Genomic DNA, 14,509 nt, shown 5'->3' on the forward strand with positions numbered 1-14,509 from the left:
AAGTGAAAAGGGACTTCTCCACACTAACTATGCCTGCACTGGGTGTTTCCCCAGTCATGAAGGCCCAGGCCAAACAGCTAGAAGAGCATCAGAAGATCTATTCCTGACTTGATGAGAATGCTATTGAGCTCCATCAGTATCAAAGTCCTCAAAGGGAAACAAAGAGAATCATGGTCATTCTCATTCTGCCTGCTATAGTGCAATTCAGTCTTGACTGGAACAACTCTGCGTAAGTTGCATTATTAGTTGGGTTGTCATCTCTTGGTTGGAAAATGCCTGTAGATTTGGAGAGGATAGGGTTTGGGGAGCAGGGGGAGCTCAGAAGTATAATGTCATTGAATCCAAAACCACTATTATCTCCAGAGGAACAGATTTTGTTTATCTAGAGATCAATTGCAATAGTGGCAGGTCTTCAGGTGCTGCCTGGATATTGGCTATCATTATTAAGACAGGTTATGCTCCAAAAGAAGGATTAAGAAGTTGGTTCTTATATGCTGCTTTTCTTTACCCGAAGGAGTCTCGTAGCAGCTTACATTGCCTTACCTTTCCTCTCCCTTCAACTGACACCCTGAGAGGTAGGGAAGTCTGAGAGAGCCGTGATATTATTGCTCGTTCAGAACAGCTCTATCAGTGCTGTGGGAAGCCCAGGGTCACCCAGCTGGCTGCATGTGGAGGAGCGCAGAATCAAACCCGGCTCACCAGGTTAGAAGTCCGCATTCCTAACCACTACACCAAGCTGGCTCTGGATGAGGATGATGGTGAAGAACAAGTATTGCTAATTGTCCCAGGATAGTTTTAGATCAGCCTAGGTAAGCAGGCAAGTTGCTGATTGTTTACAGCCTTTCCCCAAATTTGTCTTGGGCTACCTTAAATCTTTTGGGAAATTTGCCTATTTAGGGCACATTTTAACAGGTTTTGCTACTATGCTCTCATCCTCACAAGACATTTCTCTATGTGTGCTGGCAGGGTTCAGTCCCATCTACTTCCTGTTATGTGACTGTGATGTTATATGACTCCTTACCATGCATTAGCAGCAAAATTGAGTCTCAAGAAGGGTTTCCAGATCTTTGCTGGCCACCAATGGGGGATGGGAAACTCCTGGAGATTTGGAGATGCAGCTTGGAGAGCATAGTGTCCTCAATGGGGATACTATAGAATCCAACATCCAAGCAGCCATTGTCTCCAAGGGAACTGATCTCGAGATGAGCTGTAATTCCAGAGTATCACCAGGTCCCCTTTGTAGGCTGACATTCCCAATCTCATGTGACTGCCTGGGGGATTAAAGGTCTGGACAGACTGAAGACCACTGGTGCAAGCTACCCATGAAGTAGGCCTTGTCTCTTACCACATTGCCAGTATAGACACTGTACTTGTTGAACTCACTCTATCACTTCAGAGCTTGGACACTAAAGAGGCTGGTTTCAGCCAGTCCTTAGCTCGGAGACCATCAAATATGACTGTGGAATACAGAGGAAAGCAAAGGAAAACCACCTCTGAATGTTTCTTATCATGTAAACCTTGTGAAGTCATGTGGTAGAACCTCATGGAGTCACCAAGAGGCATTTCGGATTTGACAGCAAGCTTTATTTCTGGCACAGGAGGCCCATGTTGGCCTAAATTGATGGCACTTGTGTCCTATCAACAGATTGCATCCTTCACCTATTCTGGAAAGAAAACAAAGACTAGAAAATGCAGGCTGGAATTTACCCTGAAAGCACCATGAGGTTGGTGAGAAAGAAAAAAGGGCCCTCCGAGCTAAATGTTACTGAGAATATTTAAAACAGTATGAACTATGGGCATGCACAGTAACAAATAGGAAAACCTTTACACCAGCTGTTAGCTAACATTTGAAAACCAAATGAAGCAGACTTGGAAAATAATGCACCAGATGGAGGGAAATGCACACAGAGGGAATAACTGTGGTATTCTATCAAAAGCATGGCTCTATGCTGATCAGCCATTAAATGGGGGTGGAGTGTCTGATAAAAATGGGGTTACATGCAGAATGAAACATATTCTACCCTGGCCTCAGATACCAGCTCCACGGTAGGGAAGAAAGAGAGGTGGGATCCTGGCTTGGATATCCTCATTTCCATTCAGAAGTGCCTTCCTCAGATGGATTTCTCTGAACTAGAGTAGCAGTACATTGAAGTAGACTCGAAACTACACATCTAACCCAAGGTACATAAATAGACTGTTTTGTATGCTAGGATGGATTTGATTCCTCTTGAATCAAATAGGAAATACCTTACACATTGGAATATTTGGCATGCTGTGGGAAGCTCTGTCCAAAGTGCTGAAATTGTAAAATCAGTTTAAAATACAATATAAGAACAATAAAATACGAAATATACGGAATGCTCTGGTTTGCGCTCTACTTCTCCACATGAGCAGGATTCAGAGGTGGGATTTTTTTTTCTGGAGAGGGAAGGAGGGAAATCCAAATTATTTTACTTGCTTTTTTTTGGCCTTAACCATGTACCTGGTGAAATAGTGCCATTTTGCAGGCTCTGCATAACTGGAATGGTTCTGTCAGGGCCCAGGGCTCGGCTGGTAAGTGATTTCATCAGATTGAAGTCAGGGTCAAAAAGACCCTGCCTCTGCTCAAGGCCAGATGCATTTCTTTCAGGCCCTAGGCCACCAACATGTTAGCAGTTGATGACTGCAATGCTCTTCAGGGGGCATGATGAGAAAGATATGCACAAACAGTGCATGGGGTTGAATGTGTGTGTTGTGTGGGAGGTTGTGGTGGCATGGTGGCAAATGAGGGTATGGGTGTGGAGATATGGGTGTCAAGAACCTGTGGTGTGGAATGTTCATTGAGTGTGGGAGAGGACTGACCTTTGGGAATTGTGGCATAGTGGTTACAGATGAGCTTTCCAGTGCCGTGTCTTCAGATATGTGAAGGGAAAATCAGACTGGGCACTCTTCTTAGGGGGAGATTACATGGTGACCAATTCCTCCCAGTTCTGCATTCAATCAAATTTCCCTTCTTGTGTGAATTAGGCCACAGACACTAAACTGGGCTGCCACAAGCCATGAACCAAAACAAATCACATTTGCCCAGTTCCTGGCCTTCACTGGTTGGGATGCATTGAATGAAGGATCCAAAAAACATTTCCTTTGTGGAAAAAATCGGAGCTGATTTTCACAATCTCTTTGATGAAGGGATGAACTTGAATTTCTCATCTGTACTGGTGAATTAATCTAAAGTCTAAAGTTTCTGTTTCATTCCTTCTTTTTGTAAATTGAACCCATGATTCTTTATGTTCATGTCATTTTCTCTTTTGTCTCGCCATTGTTTTCCACAAAAAGTTCTCATTTGCCTATGTTTTTTGTGTATCTATAAATCAGCATTATGTATTACACACAAAGGTACAAATGACACAAGAAGATTAAAATGCCTTTGAAATTGTGTGTATAAACCACATACCTGCTGACAAAAATATAAACTGATATTAAACTAGCATAAAAAGAAAATGAATAAGGGATATTTGCTCATATATCTGTGAGTCATGTGCTGTTAATTTTCTTCTGACTTATGGCAACCCTGTGAATTAACCAAAATGTCATATCATTAACAACCTTGCTCCAGTCTTGCAAATTGAGGGTCATGGCTTCCTTTAATTAGTTCATCTCATATTGGGTCTTCCTCCTTTTCTTACTGCCCTCAATTTTCCCCCTAGGATTATTGTCTGTTTGAGTGAGTCTTGTCTTTACATAACCTGACCAAAGTATGATAGCCTCTGTTTGGTAATTCAACTTCTAGGGAGAGTTCAGATTTGATTTGATCTAGAACTCACTTATCTCTAGAACAAACCCATGACTATCACTAACTTCTTCAACATGATTTCTGTTATACTGACTGCCTCTGAATGAAGAGGTTCCCTTTGGTTACTATGGCTAAGTAGCCACTGAGACCGATTATGCATGGCAGCAGCCATACTGAGCTGTTGCCAGGTACTTGCAGTGGGGTTACATGCACAGGGGAGGGAATCCCCCAGCAAACTGCCCCAGCATAGTGTATGAGTGCACACATGGGCTGGGAAAGCCTTGTTGCACTGTGTGGTGACAGTGGAGGTGGGGGGGGGGTGAGTTGGGGGCATGGTGCCTCTACTGCACAGTGGCAGGGGAGCAGCATGCTGCTCTCCCACCAAGGTGGCTGGGGGGGGATGCCCCGTCCAGCTCCAAGGCTCCGTGGAGCTGATTAAGGGCATGTGTTGTACCTGCAGGGACACCATAGGTCTGGGATTCCATTATGCATGGGGCTGGCCCAGGAGGGCTGCAGATTGCACCCGCAGTATGATGGGAAACATGGGAGTTTCCATGTTTGCATACCATGGGCAATACGGGGTGCTGTGCCGAGCCTGGGCTGGGATGGTGGCAGCGTCATGCATGATCGGATAAAGCCCTGCTTCTGCCATCCCGAACTACCTGCCCTGTGCATAATGTCCCATCCTCCAGTCTTTTTCTATCCAGTCTTTATCTGGAGTCATTTATGCCTGTGGCCACAATTACAAGCTCTGGCAGTGAATTCTATGCTTTAATCACTCTCTGTGTAAAGAAGTGTTTCCTTTTGTCCAGCCTGAACCTACTGCCCATCAGCTTCACTGGGGAGAGGGAGGAAATTTATCTTAGTCAACTCTCTCCATCCGATGCACAATTGTTTAAACCTTGATCCTGTTCCCCTTCTTGTCTTTCCTCATAGGGAAGATATGCTACCCTTTACCAGCTCTGTGGCCCTCCTCTAAACCTGTTCCAGTTTCTTGACATCTTGATTCAAATGGACACAGTACTTCAGATGTGGTCTGATCAATGCAGGACAGAGTGGAAACAGTATTTTTCATATCTTGGATACAATGCTTCTCCTGCTGTGAGGAGAAAATAAAGAACCATACGTGCTGCCGTGAGCTTCTTGGGTTAAGAAAAGGATAAAAAGATGCCAAATACAGAACTGAGTTTATGCTCAAAATAACGGCACAGTCTTCACTAGTGATATATCCTGTTTAGGATTCCAAAGCAAGTAATTTACAGTTTATGTCCTACAGTTATATGGTGCTTCTTAATACAAAAAAGAGAGCTAAATTATCATTCTTCGGTAATGATATGGAGCCTTTTAAACTTGGCAGTGTTTATGGCTTCAGAATATCTTAATCCGACACTGACTAGATACAGAGCCAAATATTAATGCAGCCTTAAATTGCATTAGTCAAGGGCCTTTGGATTCATTTTTGCTGGTGGTGAAATGGTAACTAAATGGTATGATATCAATTCCAGGGCAAATCCAGGAACAATGTAGCACCAATCTAGGATTCAGTCAAAACTCTATGGGTTTACCATAGAATTTCCTCTGAAGGCTAGAATGGTATAATGTGAATTCACGATAGAGTGACAGTGCCCATCATGTCCCCACCCCATCCTGATATCCTGCCATGTGCTAGCTATCATCAGGCAGCCTAGGGACTGCACAGTCCCCAATAACCTCTGACTTAGCAGTTGGTTGGCACATTTTGACTGAGGGGAAAAGAAATCAGATGACATTAAATACAGGAAATGAGATAGAGGAATTCAAAGGCAGGAAGACTGAGCAAGGAACCAGTCTGCCAGAACTAGAAATAAACCAGTGGGGCTTGTAGAGGCTGGAGAAGAAGAAAAAAGAGTCCTATTGTCAAACTGAACCCAGAAGTAGAGTCTTTGATTAATAATAACTGTGTTAGGGGAGCTCTGAGAGAGGAGCCAGGAACTGGCAAGCACAAAAGAACTTGTTAAAGATTCATAGTGTTGTGTGCTGCCTCTTTAAGATGCTATCCCAGTAGAACAGACAGGACAGTAGGAGAAACACAGCACCTGCAGGAATGCAGGGCCTACTAAGAATCTGCAGAAGCAGGCCAGGACAACCCTGTCATAGAGATCTAGAAACATCTTAGTTTAGTATACTTATTCCTTATTCCAAGTTACCAGTCCGAAAATTACTGTTAATAAAGAGGCCTCCAGCCAAAGAGAACTGGGAGTTGGTTTGTGAAGGAAAGTAGTCCTGATTCTTCCCTCAGGTCAATGTGAATATTGGTGGGCTCACTCCATCTTGCAGGTGTTGCTAATTGGTTCTCTCTGCCCACATGGTCCTTATCATCTTCAAGGTCAGAGTTAGGAGTGGGACAATTGGCTCATTATGAGAATCTGTAGCCCATCCTTATCCATGGTTCCTCTATATATTTGTGAAACAGCCTGGGAGGGTGGGATGTGTCTGGCTGTCTAAGTTGGAATAGGGCCAATCAGGTTGCAGCCAGCTTCAACCTGATAGGCCCTGCCCCTGCAGCTCCCGGCCTCCGTCCCTAGACTGTAGCCTCTTTGATCTCAGATGCGCCTCAGTGCCTGGAGCCAGCAGTAGGAAAGGGGAGAGGGCCCTGGGCATAGGGTTGTGGTGGAGGGCTTGGTAACGAGGGCCTCCCATCCTCCTAGGCTGGCCCTGCTAATGACCTGGCCAGCCCCCGCGCACCCCACTTGATCCATCTGCGAGCTGCAGCCCAAAGCTACCTTAAGTTGCCTGGCCAGGGCCCAGGGGAGGGGGCCCTTTCAAGGCCGGTTCTTAGGAATGAGCGTTTAAGCTTGTAGAATGATAAGAGGGAAATCAAGAGTGATGAGGTAATTTTTTAGAGCAGGGATCCTCAACCTGTGGTCCTCCAGATGTTCATGGACTACAATTCCCATGAGCCCCTGCCAGCAAATTGTAGTCCGTGAACATCTGGAGGACCACAGGTTGAGGATCCCTGTTCTAGAGGGTTCCAGCAAGAACATGTACTGATAGGATTGGCATTATCGCCTGATACTGATTGGCCAAAAAAACTATTATTGGGCTAAGAGTTGGAAGGGGGGGAGGAGGAAAGCTAGCTTGAATTGTAATGGACTAAAAGCCTGGACTGTAATAAGTTTCCTTTACAATGGACAGCAATGTAGAGAATACTTGTGCTGAGGTCTTGATGTTGGGAATGTAAGAGTTTGCCATCTTATGCAGAGATTGTGTGTTAGTTAGGCTATGATTTTCTTGTTTTCTTTGCAATATGATTTTAGAGTGGTGAGTAGCCTGGAGATAAAACTATTTCTGAATATGATTCAAATAAACTTTCTATATAATTTAGAATGATTTCTTGTGTGTACCAGCTTTGGGAACCAACAGGGTTCAGATGAAGAAACCTTGACATGTGTCAGCTTAATGGGACCTCAGTCTTTGTGCACAAGTAATTTAAAAGGCAACTCACTCTCTGGGTCTACATAGTGTTTATTTTGTTGAGTCAGGGTGGATAAATGAGGCTGTATGGCTGTGGCAGAGTTACCAGGTTCTTTGAGCAGTGGTGCTTAGATGGAGGTTATTCTGGGTCAAGAATCAGACATACAGTGCCTGGAGAGGAAGGCTTGATAAGTTGTGTAATGATGTGCTTCTGGGGTTCATTGCCACAGGAAGTCCCTCCAGTTTGATTCCAACAAGTGCACTGAAGGAACCTACAGAATGGGCTGAAAAGGTTTCTACTCACACCTATAAGTCGCAGAGCCTCTTGTGGAACAGAGTGGTAAGGCAGCAGACATGCAGTCTGAAGCTCTGCCCATGAGGTTGGGAGTTCAATCCCAGCAGCCAGCTCAAGGTTGACTCAGCCTTCCATCCTTCCGAGGTCGGTAAAATGAGTACTCAGCTTGATGGGGGATAAATGGTAATGACTGGGGAAGGCACTGGCAAACCACCTTGTATTGAGTCTGCTATGAAAACGCTAGAGGGCGTCAGACATGACCCGATGCTTGCACAGGGGATACCTTTACCTTTACCTTTACCTTTATAAGTCGCAGATCAGCCTATGGCCCTTGGGCAAGTGTGTTTCAGAGGTTGGAAAGGAAAATGGTGGCTGTTGGCTGACTCAGAATTGGCAATAACAAATAACCTGACCAAAGTCAAGAACCCCCCCCCCCATCCCTAAGAAAGGGTCAAAATAAGGAAAATGTCCTCAAGTCTCTTTAGGGTAGAACATAATGTAAAATTGAATATTAATATTTATTAAAATTAAAAACCCAAGGCTTAAAGTATATCCTCATTAAAACCCAAGTGTACATTCATCCTAATTTTACCACTGTCCAGAAACATTTTGACATCGCTGCCTTTATCAATGGTCAGGCATAAATAGAACGGCATGCATAAAATACACCAAGGACCTTAATCAGTTCTATGGACCAAAAGGCCAGATAAAATTCTTTGAGGCTTCATGTTTCTAGAGCAGGTCCTGGTCCAGAGGAGGACTTCCAGTGTCCAGTGAATGTCCTACAGATGCCAACATTTCTCCAGAGTATGAGCACATTTTGGTTATTTTAACTCAAAAGGGGACAATGAATTCCTGATGGGTGGAGATCTACTGTATCAGCCCACCATGTTACAAGAGCCCAGACCATCTGTTCAGCAAAAGGTACAGATAGCATATTTGAGAAGATACCGTGGCTTGAGTGAGGGACCTCAGCATGGTACAATGCCATAGACTCCACTTCCAAATCAATCATTTTCTCCATGGGAATCTCTCTGTAGTCTGATCAATCGTAAAAGCAGGGGATTTACAGGCCTATGCCAATGCGATGAAAGGAATGGGAAGGGCAGCACACCCCCAGGGCCAACAGAGCCTTCCCAAGCTGAAGAGAAGGTAAAGTCACAGATGGATTTTACAGTGGAGGGAGGAGGCAGCAGGCAGCCTTCAGATGTTTGAGGAGTCTAGTGACACTATTTGCGTTTTCCAGTTCACATAGGGAGATCAGTAACCCCAACTTCGAATCTTATTGGCACAGGCACTGGTATGAAATCGTATTGTTGCGTGATATATTTTCTGCTGCCTTGAAGTTCTGCAGTAATCGAAACCACAATTTTTGGAGAGAAACAACTAGATCACTGCAAACCTGAAACAGTTCCTTTTAATAAACTCAACCTTTCACCATGTCCATTGCTTTTCCTGCATTTGCAATGCATTCCGTTTATTTTACTGGTTGCCATCTTTGGAATGCTGGGTATAGCTGCTGTTGTTGTTTTTTTCCCACTCCAAGATGCTAGTGGATATTCTCTCGACTCTTCCAGGAGATTAATAAGCCCCCTGTAGCCTCTGGTAATGCTTTAAAAAGTATTTATGAAAGCAAAGGAACATGTAAATACTCTAAAGTATTTTATTTTCTCTTGTCAGAGCAGAATTATCCTGTCTGCGCACAGCTAGCGACTGCATTTATTATGCACAATAATCACGGCTCTATTTTTAGGTAACGAAGCAATCAATGATTCACATAGAAATACTAAAAGGTAATCTGTCTTTTTAAATGTTCTCTTTGCTTCTCTTTTTTTCGAAGAAAAACATGCAATTTGCTAAAGAGGTTCAAAATAAAAGAAAAATAACACCATGTTATAATACATAATCATCATTAAATAACCCTTTGAATGTATCGGGCTGATTTCCTAGGATCCCAGTTGAATGAGTTGACCAATGATTTGGAATAAAGCTAGCATCTCTCAAACAGAATGTCTGTGGGTGATGGATAACTTTGTCCCCCCGGTTCCAACTTCCGATATTGGGCAGAGTGATGGAGATGGGGTTGCTAGCTCATGTAGGAAATACCAAGAGATACTTGGGCGGGGGGAGCATAAGGAGGATGGGTTTGGGTAGGGAGGGACTTCAATGAGGTATTATATCACAGAGTTCACCTCCCAATATAACACAGAATGATAAAGTTGGAAGGGGCCATACAGGCCATGTAGTATAATACAGGCCATGTAGTATAATGCTCAATGCAGGATCAGTGTAAAGAATTCTTGAAAAGTAGCTGTCTAGACATTGCTTAAAGATGGCTAGAAGAAGAAGAAGAAGAGTTGGTTCTTATATGCCGCTTTTCCCTACCCGAAGGAGGCTCAAAGCGGCTTACAGTCGCCTTCCCATTCCTCTCCCCACAACAGACACCCTGTGGGGTAGGTGAGGCTGAGAGAGCCCTGATATCACTGCCCGGTCAGAACAGTTTTATCAGTGCCGTGGCGAGCCCAAGGTCACCCAGCTGGTTGCATGTGGGGGAGCGCAGAATCGAACCTGGCATGCCAGATTAGAAGTCCGCACTCCTAACCACTACACCAAACTGGCTAGGGGGAAGTTAACCACCTCCTTAGAGAATAGATCCCAATGCAGAACTACTCTGACTGGCCTATTATGCATGGCTGCTGAAACGGCGGCATGGACAATGAGGAGGCAGAAGAAGCGAAGCAAACCGCTTACACACGGGACGGGACGCAAGGGTGGCAAAACCCAAAGTAGCCGATTATGGCCAAACCGGAGCCGCTTCTGGTTATGCCCTGGGCGCCTGGGAAGCTCCGCTTTCTTCTGCATCTCACTAATGCAGCTTTTTCGGTGGCATACGTCAACTCTGCACCCGGCTGCCGCCTGCGGTGTGCATTTTAGCTGCCGCCATTCCACCTCGAACATGGACCTCCCCCTCCGTGCATAATGGGCCACTGTGATCCCCCCCCCCCCAAAAAATCTAGCCTATACTATTCTACACATATTTTAAAACCTTTACTGCAGGTCCTATACTCTGTGGCCAACAGGAAAAATTCCTTGCCCTCCTCTAAGTGACAACATTTCAACCTCCTCTTCTCCAGGCTGAACATTCCCAAGTTTCTCAGCCTTTCCTCATTGGGCTTGGATCATCCTTTTCATTTTTGTCCACATCCTTTTTTGTAACTGTTTGATAAAACTTCACTGTTTGTTTAAACTATTAGCTATTGTCCCGTTTGGCCACAAAGGAGTGACCATCCCATTACCCCCATTCAGCCATGTGGAACAAGGGCACCACTCTCTTTTCCATCTCCACACACTGTGCTTTTTCTATAGCTACTGATCTTCCCTATTAGGGTTGCCAATCTTCAGGTGGTGGCTGGATGTCTCCATTATTACATACATCCTGGTTTGCAGGCAGTTTAGGTGGCCAGACTTTTGCAAACACATTGCCTAGTAGTAGTTGCCATGTCTGCATCATGACAAAAGGGGGAGGGAAATCGTGGGGTTTGCTGCAACGTCTGGAGACCCTAGACCTGCCCTTGGTCAATTATCTCCTTGGACTTTGTTACAGATCTATCCCCTAACCATCACAACACAGTAATTTGGATTGTGGTGGACCTCATTTCATGTCACATGCCTCCCTGCCCTCATCCCAGAAGTTGGCTGAGCTCTTTGTGCAAGTCGTGATTCGGTTCCATTGCTATCCAGATAAGGTAATTTCTGACCTGGGAGTGCAATTTACTGACAAGTTCTGGTCGTCCCTCCTGAAAATGGTGGTTGTTGACCAAGGACTGAGTTGCACTTATCACCCAGTGATGAATGGCCAGAACAAATGAGTCAATCAAGTGCTGGAGCAATATTTTCATTAACTATCAGCATGATGACGTGGACTCGATGATCCTTCTGGCTGTATATGCATACAATATTGCATCATATCAGAGTGTGGTGCCTTGCCCTTTTGAAATGGTTTATGGCTACATGCAGCATCCATTCCCAGCTCTCACATCCCATGATGGAGTAAGGGGGAGATTCCTATATGAACCCTAGACTTAGCTTAGCAACTCATTCTTAGCAATGTTCTTCTCTCACCAAGTGCTCTGATGTACCCTCTCTTTGGACTTTAATAAAATAACTTTGGACTTTTTTCTAAGAAGTGTCTCAGCTCATTTTTCATCCCATGGAAGAGTATTTCGGGTTCACGATAAAAGGTTTCATAAATTCTAGAGCATCCCATGTCTTCACTTTCTTACTGGAAGTGACATCAGCTTCTCATAATGACACTGGCATTCCAGTCCCATTCTCTAACTTACTCCTGGAGTTTGCCAGATGTGGACTGGCAACCCAATGGATATTGACTAGCCAGCAAGTAAGGATGTAGCATCAGATACTTGCTAGGATTTCTAGGCCTTCGTTGACCAGCTCTGTTGCCTGCCATAAGAGATTTTAAAAGTTTAATGGCTTCTGTGACAATATATCACTTTCTACTACCACTTGGAAATAATAGCTGGAACATCTAGGAAATGATAGAAATTGTATGATTTTACCATAGACTTCCTGATGCTTCCTAAAGCTTCCCAGTTGATAACCAGAAATGATGTACCTATGTCATGTCCCTCCCCTTCCCCTGGCTTCCAAGTGATCAGTAAATAAGATAGAAAAAGATCTATTCCCTCATTTCTTTCTATGAGCCATTTTGCTGGATCCACCCCACAGCTCTGTCTTTTCCTTGGGAAAGGGGAACGGGAAAGGGGAAAATGTACATCATGACACACCATTAAAGAAGCTTCTTCTATTTGTCTAACAGCTGGAATAGACTGTGCTGGTCATAAAGCTAATTAGATAACCTCAACAACAGAAAATTATGCCTTCCCATAAGGAATATTTCACACGTCATGGCAGCTATTTTAATTAGCCTACATCTAAACGAAGAGGGGCATATTTCCAGGAACTCCGACTAACGTCAAACTTTCCATCACTGTCCATTTTTTTATATCAGCTCTTATTGGACAAGTTTTTGCTTGAATGTTCCATCATCATAATACCTGACTTGCTCACTGTACTGAATAAGTTCTGCCATCATTTCATTATTGCTGTGTTTAGGGATCATTCTTCTTCCTCAGGTAGCTGGCACTGCAATGGCAGGCGTCCAACCATTCCTTTCCTCAATGTCTGAAGCATTTTCCCAGGTGAAGGCATGTTCCTTGAGACATACTAGAAGAGCTGCAGTACAGTGGATGATTTCAAAAGAGGGAGGGGAAGATCTGTCAGGCTTCAACCCTATTTCTGTATCTGCAATTATAGGCCCAGAATGCAGTAAAGATAATATTTTTATTATCTAATAAAATATTATTAGATATTTTTTTTAACCCCAACAGTCAAAATTGTGGACAGAACAGAGAACATATTCCTATTACAATGCAGAAGTTCAGGCAGAAGGAGATGATTTTCAAGACAACATGAGGATGCATGCAGAGCAGTCAAAAAGAATATATAATTAACAGATCAGGTGAAAGCCTTTCCCCAAATGAACAATGTCATTGAAATAAACACCACTTTGGAAAGACAGGCTTCTCTGTGCCATTCTCTTCTGTGATCAATTCTGAGAACCTCAACTGTTTGGTTGTCATCCTTGTCACCTCTAGATCTGCAGAATAATTCTCTCCCCTTCCTTTGTGAACTTTAAGCCAGGAACTCAAGCACCAGAATCATTGGAATATAACCACGATTTCCGAATGTTATTATTTCCGTCCAGAGAAATATAACATCTTTGTTAATAATTTTTAAATATATATATTAGCGGGTATCGGAATGGACATATTTAGTCTATAGAACAATCCATCATGCATGCCCAAAAGAATCAAATCTCTGTAACTTGACAACTTTCAGGACAGTAGTTTGCCGCCTATCAGGACAAGCGGAGACATCTGAAGCTTTCCTCCCACCTAAAGAGCATCCATAACTGACATTGCAAAGGCTTGGAATGCATGAACTGTATCGGCAGAAAATCCCAACCTGACTGCAAAGCACTCTTCTTTAAATCAAACATGTCCAAGCTGTCACATTTCGTCCTTCCCCTGATGCCTCAGGCAGTTTCCAAAATTACGATAAGAGCTTCTCTCAACAATTGGGATCATTGCTCCTGATAACTAGCGCCCATTAGGAGACATCAGAATGGTCTCCCTCTTCAAAATAACAAAAGAGCGATCTGCCAGCAATTCAGGTTATGGTTGGAAACAAACCCTTCACCTTCGTGCACTGAACTTTTTGAAACTTGCCCACAGGTTGTGCATGCCTGGCAGCCACAATGCCATCCTTCAGCTGAAAAGAACCTACGTGAACCATCAAATTCCAGTGCAGCCGAAAATGTGTGCCGTTATTTACATTATTTATATATTTGTATGATTTTTTTTAGGTTTGTTGCCAGCTGCCTAAGTCTACTAGTACTAATAGTAGTACTACTACCCCACCTTCTTCAGGTTCTACCCTCAAAATCTACAGAGGTTTTGCAACCTGCAGGTGGCAACCTTATCTTCTTGACTGCTTGCCACTGCTTTTATGGCCACCAGCAGGGGATGGGGACAGGGGTACGGTAGCCACATCCCAAAGCATCAATTCCCCAAGGCAGCTGATCTCTATAGTATGGATTCTGGGGGATCCTCAGGTCCCACCTGGAGGCTAATATCCTAACCTACCATAATGTTTAGCATTGCATCAGGTTTTTATGTTTCTTTTATTGATTGATAGTTCTAATATATATAGAGCTATTGTTGCTTACAATTGAGTGCTACTAAATTATTTCCAAAACATTGTTGTATGAATATGGATTTTTTACCGTTACGTTATTTTGTTAACCCACCTGAACACTTCCCAGAGAGATGGTGAACAGCCACAATAGAGAAATAAACAAACAGCAACTTTCAGTTACCTTCAGAAATAAACCCTCCAACAGTACTCAA

The sequence above is a fragment of the Paroedura picta genome, chromosome 9, assembly GCF_049243985.1.
Source record: "Paroedura picta isolate Pp20150507F chromosome 9, Ppicta_v3.0, whole genome shotgun sequence".
NCBI lineage: Eukaryota > Metazoa > Chordata > Lepidosauria > Squamata > Gekkonidae > Paroedura > Paroedura picta.